Consider the following 10936-nt stretch of genomic DNA (forward strand, 5'->3'; position numbering starts at 1 on the left):
AAAAACCAACTAAATCCGAAAAAATCACCAGGCTGCGACCTCATAACTCCCAAAATGATCATTGAGCTTCCATATTGCGCCGTCTGCACTATCACCCAGCTCTTCAATGCCATCGCAAAACTTGGCCACTTTCCAGCAAGATGGAAAAAGTCAATTATAATAATGATAGCAAAGCCGGGAAAAGACCACACAATTCCCACGTCGTATAGACCTATAAGCCTACTTTCATGCTTATCTAAACTCTTTGAGAAATGCATTCTGACTCGAATAAACACATACCTAAGGATCCAGGAAGGAATCCCGTCACATCAGTTTTGGTTTCGTGAAAAGCACGGTACAATTGAGCAGGTCAACCGGATAACAGCAGAAATTCGGAATGCATTCGAAAAACGCGAGTACTGTACCGCAATATTTCTAGATGTCTCTCAAGCATTTGATAGAGTCTGGCTAGAAGGTCTAATGTACAAAATCAAGACAATGCTCCCTTGTAATACCCACAAGCTTTTAGAGTCTTACCTCTACGACAGAAAATTTGCTGTGAGGTGCAACACTGATATATCTGACGAATTCACTGTTGGAGCTGGAGTTCCTCAAGGAAGCGTACTCGGACCAACATTATATGTTCTCTACACAGCAGACATCCCGACAAGCACACGATTAACAACATCTACGTTTGCTGATGATACAGCTATTCTTAGCCGCTCAAAATGCCCGATGCAAGCAACTGCGCAGCTAGCTCTTCATCTGGTGGATGTTGAAAAATGGCTATCAGACTGGCGAATTAAAGTAAACGAACAAAAATGCAAGCACGTTACGTTCACCTTGAATAGGCAAAACTGCCCGCCCCTTACGCTAAACAACACCCTACTCCCGCAAGCAAACGAGGTAACATATCTAGGAGTACACCTCGATAGAAGACTCACATGGCGTCGGCACATAGAAGCTAAAAGAACCCACCTAAAGCTAAAAGCCAGCAGCCTTCATTGGCTTATCAACGCTCGGTCTCCCCTTTGCCTTGAATTTAAAGTCCTGCTGTATAACTCGGTACTTAAACCTATATGGATGTACGGCTCCCAGTTATGGGGGAATGCCAGCAATAGCAATATTGACATAGTCCAGCGAGCTCAGTCGAAGATCTTGAGAACAATCACCGGGGCACCTTGGTACGTTCGCAACGAAAACATACATCGCGACTTAAACATTCTTCCAGTCAAAGATGTGATCGCAGAACAGAAGGAAAAGTACTTTAGCAAGCTATTGTCGCACCCTAACCACCTGGCGAGAGGTCTAACAAGGTTGAGTAACCAATCACGACTTCGTCGGAATGACCTACCCACCCAGCGACCGTCTTGAGGAACGTGCAACCAGAATGCAGTCTTAGTCTACTGTTAGTTAAATGTTAATGTTAAGATTTGAAAACTTATTGTTAGTCTCAAAATTAAGAGAAGATCCAATAAATAAAAGCAAAGTTTAATAAAAAAAAAAAAAAAAAAGAAAAGAAAGAGGAACGACCCTGCTGTATTCCGAAGAAGGAGGAAGTGGATGAAGGCATCCACACACAGAGCCAGCAGGGAATATAAAAAAAATGGTGAACCCAATATAGGTTAAAAGAAAGGAGCTGGGATGCGGTCTGCGGAGAGACCGGGGGAGTTTTATCCGTTCACCATCTCTTTTGTTTCCCGAAGAAGGGGGAAAGTGTGAAGTGCCCGCCAAGAAGATGGCATGGTCGGAGGGATTGGAGGGAAATTGAAAGTAGGAACACCGTGGAACGTCGCAGTGCTTAGAAAGTACCTTGAGACAGAAATAGAATCGTATTTTTAGAAATTAAGATGATTTACTTTGAAAGAGTTTTAAAGTAAAATCAAAGACATATTAATTAATATTTTAAATTTTATTTTAGATATGATTTATTTTAGGAGGACAATATTTAATTTTCATTTCATTCATTTAAATATGGGCAGTTCTTTGTGCCCAACGGTGCCGTGTGAAATGGAAACAAATGACAAAAATTAATATTTTCTAAAATTTTCTCTTAACTGCGATAATATTACCGTGTTATATTATTAAACTGTACTTATATTTCTAGGAAATAACTGAAAGGTATTATGAAATTATTGTATACAAAAAATTCTATGATGTTAAATTTCTATATTTTGATCCTGGTTGACTATTTTTTGTCCTATTAGAATAACTCACTAACATTTTTTACGTTATTTTGTGACTTAAAAACATATCTAGCCAATTTTCTATAACTGGCATATTTAGTTGACTCCAATTAATTTCTTCTTTGGTATTTCGTAGGGATCGCTCAATTATATGCTTTGCACTACCAAACTGTGTTTTATGGTTCTCGAATAATGTCTTGACTTTATCATATCTTTGTTGGGTTGAAATTCTTCCAGTTCCAGAACCAAGTAATTTATCCCAAAGATCTGATTTGTGATACCTTTAAATAAAAATAATATTATTAGAAATTAATATTTATAATCAAAGGTATGTGTATAATCATTAATTTTATTTAATATGCTTTCCTACCTTTTGTGTAGGAGGTTTCGGAAAAAGGCAACAAGGTATAAACAATTACAGAATGTAGAATGTGAAAAAATATTTTGTATGGCGACTCCATTGGATCCGATTTTGTGAATCAAAATTTTTTTCACTTTCACCCAAATCCAAACGCTCCATCCAAACCAAAAATTTCCAATTTTTGGAAAATGATTGGATAAAATTATGGAATTAAAACCATACCTTTCTATTAGTATATCGACCAGCCGACCACATTTGTTGGCCAAAATTCAAATATGTTACCAACTATATGGTAACGGAAAGAAGCCATTTTTTATTGTTAATTGGAATACATACATTTCAAAAATGATATGTACTAAAAATAATGATGGTCAACGCAATTACACGGCCTACATAATTCATATATCTTAGGTATACAGCGGAAACCGAGAAGAGTCGGCTTGCGACCAACAAAAGCGATAAGATAAATAAAAATAAGACAAACTCTACTTATTTTAGTGGTAAATCTATGCCGTGGCTGCTGCCTGACCCGAAATTTTTCTCCCAGTTGAGGTCTTAGCTAGATCCTTACGAAATTTTGTAGATAAGATATTTCGGCCAAGTATAAAATGTGTGTTCCAACCCTTTAACTTGAAAACCACCAAAATTATGGCATTTTCGATCGGTCAGTTATATGGCAGCTAAGCCAAGTTTCAACTCCACAGCTTTAAAACTGAGAGACTGGTTTGCGTAGAAACAGACAGACAGTGCTCATATCGACTCAGGCTATAATACCCTGTTCAAGGGAATAATAACACTGTGCGACAAAAAAAAAAACGAAATACACTTGGGAAACGAGATAGTGTAGGTTGTTAATCTGGTCGAAGAGAACTCAAAAATATTTTTTTTATATTTTTGGAACCCTCCAATTTTTATTTATTAAAAAAAGCGTTTTTTTCGGGACTTTTTTGCGCTTAAAAATTCCTGAACGCGTTTTTTTCAACCGATTTTAAAATTTTTGCTGTTTTTCAATAGTTAAATGTTGTAGCTTTTAAAAAAAAATATATTTTCGATTTTGTTGAACAAAAAGGACAAAATTTTTACACCTGAAACTGAAGTTTTCGACTTTTATCGACTGTCGACAGACAGACAAGGGTATAATCCCTCTTCAAGCGTATAATAATAAGCCAAAAAATAAATGGAAAAAATTAGTTAAATAGAAAGAGGAACGGCCCTGTCGTATTCCGAAGAAGGAGGAAGTGAATCAAAGACTAATAATTTATATCTTAAATTTTATTTTAGATATGATTTATTTTAGGAAGACAATATTTAATTTACATTTCATTCAATTAAGTTGAGGTCTGTCCTTTAACTTCATCCCTAAGGGGCAATAGGCAAAGCTTAGCCACTGGGCGCTTGGTAGTGCCAACGGCCCCTCCATAGTGTGAGGCCACGAATGACCTTCTCTCAACCTGTGAACCGCTCCCACATACATCCCATCCAAGCCGGGTTTCCTGCAACAACAGTAGGCCAGTAGGCCAACAGTAACAGTGAGAGCTGGAATCGCCCCAACATACAGCAGTTCATAAAATAGACTGGCTCCGATAAGCAAAACAACACGTTGTGGCCAGAAAAACTTTGAATCGGCTAAAATGAGGTTTCCCGGAATATTACAGCTGGAGATCCGCCATATTGGGGCCGATCACAGCAGGAGCACATCGTCTAGGAAACTGCAGCTGACTAACCATTTGGGAAGTAATCACATGTAATTGCGATCCTGAATCCAATAAAGCTCGGCAAGGAGCAAAAACTCCAGCACGACTCCGAACGAAAATGTTTGCTGTAGCCAGTAAGGCTCACCGTATCTCACCGCTGCGACCTTGGGCAACTAGTGCATTAGCCGCGGATGGAGAAGCTCATTTGCTAGGCGCACTCGGCTGTGGCTGACGTAGACGGCACAACCGAAGGCTGGCTGCTGGATAACTGTATTTCCAAAAAATGCAGCAGGCTGTGATGCCTCCTCCCACAACTGCGACAATTAGCAGCGAGGCACTCACGCAGGGGATGACCAGTTTTTAAGACATTTCCAACATGGACCGGGTCGACTGCGTGGCCTCGCAGAGGGCTCTCAGAGGGCATTAACAGAAATCTGGGGCATGCAGACACTACGTGGGATCACCCACCACATAATATACAAGCAGGGGAAGAAGAATTTGTGATGATAAAGGACGATCCCATTATTTGCGACTCTAAGTCTTCCCATTTGACCCCGCCGATTTGAATTGTCGTACCCAAATTTTTCAAGGATTGCACGTGGGCATTGAATTTATCTGAAAGCCCTCGAAGCGATGCCACTGAGCCACCTTCCAACAGACTGAAGCCCAGAATCCCGTTCACATGTGCCTGAAATATTAACCGACGATTACTAAATTTTTTTTTCAAGAGATGCAACGCGACATCATAATTCTTCCCGGAGATTTCCAAGGAACAAACTGCATCTAAGGCTGAGTCCTGGAGACAATATCGCAACCTCTGCAGCTTTTTCACCTTACTTATGTGAGAATTGAAGCCCACGATTGTTGAGAAAGCCGATTGAAACTAAGGATTGTATTTAATTGTATTGTATTTTATTCTATTTAATTATAATTGCGTGCGGATAACACGATTTATACCACTGTGAACTCAGAACCGTACATTGAGTTGTGTAATGTACATATGTATATGTCGTAGAATGGTTAGTTTGTCCATAGTACATGTGCGTACAGCTTTGGTGTGGCGACACATTGTCTAGTAGTTGTGCGTCATGTGCGTACAGCTTTGGTGTGGCGACACATTGTCTAGTAGTTGTAGAATGCACAGCAGCTGAAAGGGAAAAAAGGGACACACTCTGCTGCTGAGCATGGTCTGATCGGAGAGCGCGGACTGAATGCAAGAAACAGAGATGGCAATAGACTTTGGAGAAATGATGAAATTAGAAACAACTCTGTGTTACGCAGGTCAGTTTGGATGCGTCTCTTGCAACGAGCAGAACTTGCTGTGCAAACTTACTGAAAATATGGAATCGTTGGAGGGATCTCTGTCATCAGAAGTGGGATCTGCTTTGCCTACTGATCGTGCCACCGATCCGTATTTGTTGGCGTTGGAGCTGCAAAACCGCAACCTACTGGAAATCATCAAAAACATGCAGACACCAAGGGCACCGCCAACCGATGGAAAAGCGTCATATGTAGCTCTTCCAAAATTCAATCCTGACAGTGCTGGAGCAGATGCTTCCTCTTGGTGTTCAACAGTGGACCTAATTTTTGCGGATAACGTGCTCGAGGGTAGCAATCTGGTGATCGCCCTAAGCAAGGCACTAGAAGGCGGCGCATCACAGTGGCTTTCCCAAATTTGCTTTGCCGGCATCACTTGGGCGCAGTTCAAGGAGCTGTTTATACAACGCTTTGTTGGAATTGAGACTTCTGCCGCCATGCTGTTAAATGTTCTGAATGGTCGACCAAAGCCGGAGGAGGGCTTCGCTGAATACGGTAGCCGTATTGTTACGCTACTTATGTCAAAATGGAAAGCCAAGGATTTGGAAGAAATAGCGGTATCTGTGACTCTGGCTCACATGGCGCAAATAGATAACAAGTTGACGCACTTGGTTTTTACAAACAACGTAAAAACTCGCAATGAGCTACAACAACAGTTACACGCACACTCTTTCAAAAAGCGCAGTATAGATGACGATTCAACAGGCTCGGAGCGCAAGAAGTTCAAGTCTCCGACACCGACGGAATGCAATTACTGTGGAAAGGGTGGTCATAAATACGCCGAATGCCGTGCTCGCTTGGAAAAGGGTCAGAGCAAAGGCAAAATCAACAGCGGCAGCAACATGACTGGACCGAAGGATTGGTCAAGTGTCAAATGCTTTAAATGTGACGAAATAGGACATTTTGCATCCGCTTGTCCAAAAGGCCGTACGTATGAGAAGCGGGTAGATATCTGCACAGTAGCTCCACCGACTGGAATAATGAGGGCATCCGGTGAGTCTATTCCATTTTGTTTTGATTCAGGTGCTGAATGCTCCTTAGTGGAGGAAAGCGTCATGGATAAATTTAAGGGGAAACAAAAGAATAAATAACATTGTAAAACTTAACGCCGAGGGTACATACATAGGTGGTAGGCATTTTTGCAAATCGTTTGAGATTGTCAAAATATTAAATGGAGATAGATGTCTGTCCTTAGCAAGTAAGCGAATTTACAAATATTCCCATGAATTCTTAAGAGCTTTGCCGAACAATCAGCTAATACGCAAAGATAGAGACGGCATGATGGAAAAAGCGTCTGACAATAAAGAAAGAGATTCAAAAAGAAAAAAAAAAAAAGGGTGGCATAAATTAATGTATAGAGATATACCGAACAGAATTTAATGTTAAAAAGTGTTAAAGGAACTACACTAAAGTTATTTCATTGTGTTAAAGGAATTACACAAATGTTTAAAAGTGTTAAAGGAACTACACTAAAGTTATTTCAATGTGTTAAAGGAATTACACAAATGTTTAAAAGTGTTAAAGGAACTACACTAAAGTTATTTCAAAGTGTTAAAGGAACTACACTAATGTTATATCGTAAGACGTGTAAAAGGAATTACAAAATTGTGAAAATGTGCCAAAGGAAATGCACAAAGGTTTTATTTTACAAAAGAGAATAATGTTATTAAAGAATAACAAAATGAATTAATAAGATTATGTTTAATTGAAGAAATGTAATGAATACAGAAGATTTGATATTTATGTAAGTGATTTTTATTTTTGAAAGCTTTTGTCCAATACATGAAGTAAAAAGAAAGAAAAAAAATATCTGTTTAAGAATAAAGAAAAGTTTAAAGAGAAATTGAGTCTCGTGGTATTGAAAACAAAACACACGAGGACGTGTGAGTTGTCAGGAAGGCCGTGTCGTAGAATGGTTAGTTTGTCCATAGTACATGTGCGTACAGCTTTGGTGTGGCGACACATTGTCTAGTAGTTGTGCGTCATGTGCGTACAGCTTTGGTGTGGCGACACATTGTCTAGTAGTTGTAGAATGCACAGCAGCTGAAAGGGAAAAAGGGACACACTCTGCTGCTGAGCATGGTCTGATCGGAGAGCGCGGACTGAATGCAAGAAACAGAGATGGCAATAGACTTTGGAGAAATGATGAAATTAGAAACAACTCTGTGTTACGCAGGTCAGTTTGGATGCGTCTCTTGCAACGAGCAGAACTTGCTGTGCAAACTTACTGAAAATATGGAATCGTTGGAGGGATCTCTGTCATATATAAATGCTATAATATATATATATGAATATGCTATAAGTAATGAACCGGATAATAATTGACGGTTGAATTGGATTTTTATATATTTATTTATAATAATAAAGAAGTCAAATTATACGGCATCGGGCGGTGACGTCACAAACGAGAGAGGAGAGCTGCCAAAGAGAGTGTAAAGGGATCGACTTCAGATCGGCTGTGTGAAGCATTAATTACAAGACTAATAAACAGTGTTTAACATATATAAAAAGTCCATCATTAACTTCTATTTAAAACCAATTTATATAATATAATTGGCAATAAGCTATAACATTACGCGTATAGAAAAGTATTTTATTTGGCACACGGCATTGCCAGCCCAATAAATTGGGAAACGAAGCAGGAGGTTGGATATAAAGGCGATAGATTTGCCTGCGTGAGTGGCTTTTTGTTCTCTTTTAAAGTGAAAAATGGCTTCACGAAGCGTTAAAATACACCAGATTCGATTTGAAGCGATTTGTAAATGCAAATAAGAGGCTGCGTTCAAACAAGCCGAAACTGTATTGAATTAAAGAGAATTAATTGTAACCCAAACGAAGCTGCGCGGAAGAGTTAAAACCTGACAAGCCAAAAAGAAAACTTATAAATAAAGAAGAGACCGTGCGTTAGAGTTTCGCCCTACATAAGCCAAATTGACTTTGTAGACTCTAAACTGTAGAGATACAAGACGTCAAAAAAATTAAAGGAAATAAAATTATATAATTCGAGGCTGCGTTCAAACAAGCCAATATTGTACTAAAAACAAACACTTTTTTGTTTGCCTGGTTTTAGGATGGCTGAAAATTGTTTAAAACCTTTTCTATGCGACACCATTGAAAAGTCGTACTTCGGTACATTAATTTAATGGGAAAGGTGGTTTAGAGCATGAAGAAGATGAAGAGAACTAAACTTCTTCACATGGGTGGTGTGCAACTGCAGACTGTCACGTTCTCGATACCAGGGAAATGATGTGTTTAAGATTTTGGTGGAGAAGCCAAATGCTTACTTTTCGCACAAACAAAATTCCACTTTTGAAAGGCATTTGTTTCGGAAGTTAGCAGAGCTCGAGAATGACCAAATCTGGAATTGTTCGTTTAGCCAATCTAAGGTGGAAACCGAGGAGATTTGTCTAAAAGACAAAATAATAGATTCTTAGGCGCTTGTAGATTTGAAGAAAAAACTATTAGAGAGGGAGTATTCCTTGGACGAGGTCATAGCAGCTTGACAGGTTGAGGAACAAATAAATAAACAATCCGAAGCCATGCTAATAAAATCTACCTACACTAGCACCGATTTCATCAACAAAATAATGGCTTGAAAAGCAAAGGCGGATGTTGATGCATTTTGCACGGAAATGCAGAAGAAAACAGTATTCTCAATCAAGAAACGGGAATCTTAAGAGGCGGCAGAATAATGTTCGGTTCAAACAGAAGAGAACGTGTGAGAATTGTTTAAAGATATGCAGCGACGGAGAAGAAGGACTTATAAATTGCCTAATAGGATTGTTAAGAGGAGCCCATTATAATAATGGTGTTACTCCAATGAGTTCCGTTTAAAAAATATTTTTATTTCATACACTTCTCTTACAAGAAAGATACACGAAAATCTTAAATCTATTTAAAACTACTTATCTGTATTTTCAAAAGAAGATTCCAGCCAATCTTTAATATAATTTATTATTGGAAGTTGGATTGTCAAAATCTCTAGATCTCCGCAGGTATCATCTTCGTCTTCTTCGTCTACATAGTCCTCGTCAAGCCATTCGAGGTCTTCACATTCTTCGTATGTCTGAATTACTAGGCATTCTCCCTTTCGCCGTCCAGCCACACGGTAAAGGGGTTTCTTTGATTTCTTATCGAAGCTTACAGCTATATTTTTATGAATTATTGCATGCCGAGTAGCTGATTTTTTTGATGCAAAATACAACCCACACGTTTTGCATATGCGTTTTTGATGTTGGCTTTGTACCGACGGACAATTTAAGTCGTAGGGAATCTATAGTGAAAGTGGGGAGTGTGATATTATCACATTCAATATATAAAATTTAGACAAAGCTTACTTGCAAATATTTGTTGTGTTTATTTATTGGTATCACGAGAGCTCTGCGTTGCATTAGGTCGAGAAAATTTCCCTTCTCATTGTTTTCGGAAACCATTCAGGTAGAATTTGAAGTAATCCACTTCTTAATTCTCCACAACATTCTTCAGAATACTATGAATGCAATTGTAAGCGAACTAAATTAAATATATTAAAAATATCGTACATACCTTTGAAGCATTCGTAAAAATGACATCGTTTTGATCTTTTTTTGTAGCACCTGATTTTCATATTTTTTTATAACATTTTTTATTATGTAACATATCAACAAAATTTCTTTAAGTGTATATCAGTAAATTTTGTAAACCGAAGCCTTTTGTAGCCTGAAGCCTTTTGTATTGAAATTCGTAATCCAGCTGCAAATAGCCTCATTCCAATTTTTGTAAAAAACATAAACATTTAATTATTCCAATTCGGCTGAAAACAGCCTTATTTCAGATTTCCAAATTCTAAGAGTCACTTCAGATTGAAAACCAAAACAATATTTTGGTAAACAGAATACCCACTCAAATCTTTCTCACTCCTTTTAAGTGAATTAAAACTAAACAGATCATACTATTCTTAAATGGGAACCCACTTCACAGGAAAATTCACAGTTTCTTGTCACCTCGATTAATTGAGACCCAAAAGCCTTCCACGTCAACTGACACCTCAAGTAAAAGGCTCAATTTATTTCCTTCAGAAAACAAAGCCTCTCAGAGAGAAAAGCTTCTTTCGAGCTTTGATCTGCAGAAAGCTTCAGCCAGGGTAGCTATAAATCCATCAACTGATCCGCGTCAAACAACTGTATTCTTCAGTGCAATTGAGATGCAATTATCAGGAGATGCCTAGCGAGTGTCCCAGCTATCAGTAGGAACCAATTGGCCCGATCTAAGGATTGCTCTCATCGATGAGTACAAAACCCAAACCCCATGCGAGGAATTACTAAGACGACTCTACAACACCCCTTTCAATGGAAGTATTCGTAAGTTCGTCGAGAATCTAGAATAAAAATATTTGTCATAACCAACAAATTGTCGTTAGA

General features: G+C 38.5%; 1 long non-coding RNA gene across 1 annotated transcript; it reads right to left on the reverse strand.

The window, feature by feature from the left end:
* Positions 1–8515: 8515 nt before the first annotated feature.
* Positions 8516–10209, reverse strand: LOC116655644. Its single transcript, XR_004310702.2, has 3 exons — positions 10083–10209; positions 9875–10026; positions 8516–9810 (listed from the first exon to the last, which is right to left on the reverse strand). It is a non-coding gene; the product is annotated as an uncharacterized LOC116655644 (long non-coding RNA).
* Between the last annotated feature and the right edge of the window lie 727 nt (positions 10210–10936).

Source organism: Drosophila ananassae, chromosome 2R, assembly GCF_017639315.1.
Source record: "Drosophila ananassae strain 14024-0371.13 chromosome 2R, ASM1763931v2, whole genome shotgun sequence".
In the NCBI taxonomy this organism is placed as follows: Eukaryota; Metazoa; Arthropoda; class Insecta; order Diptera; family Drosophilidae; genus Drosophila; species Drosophila ananassae.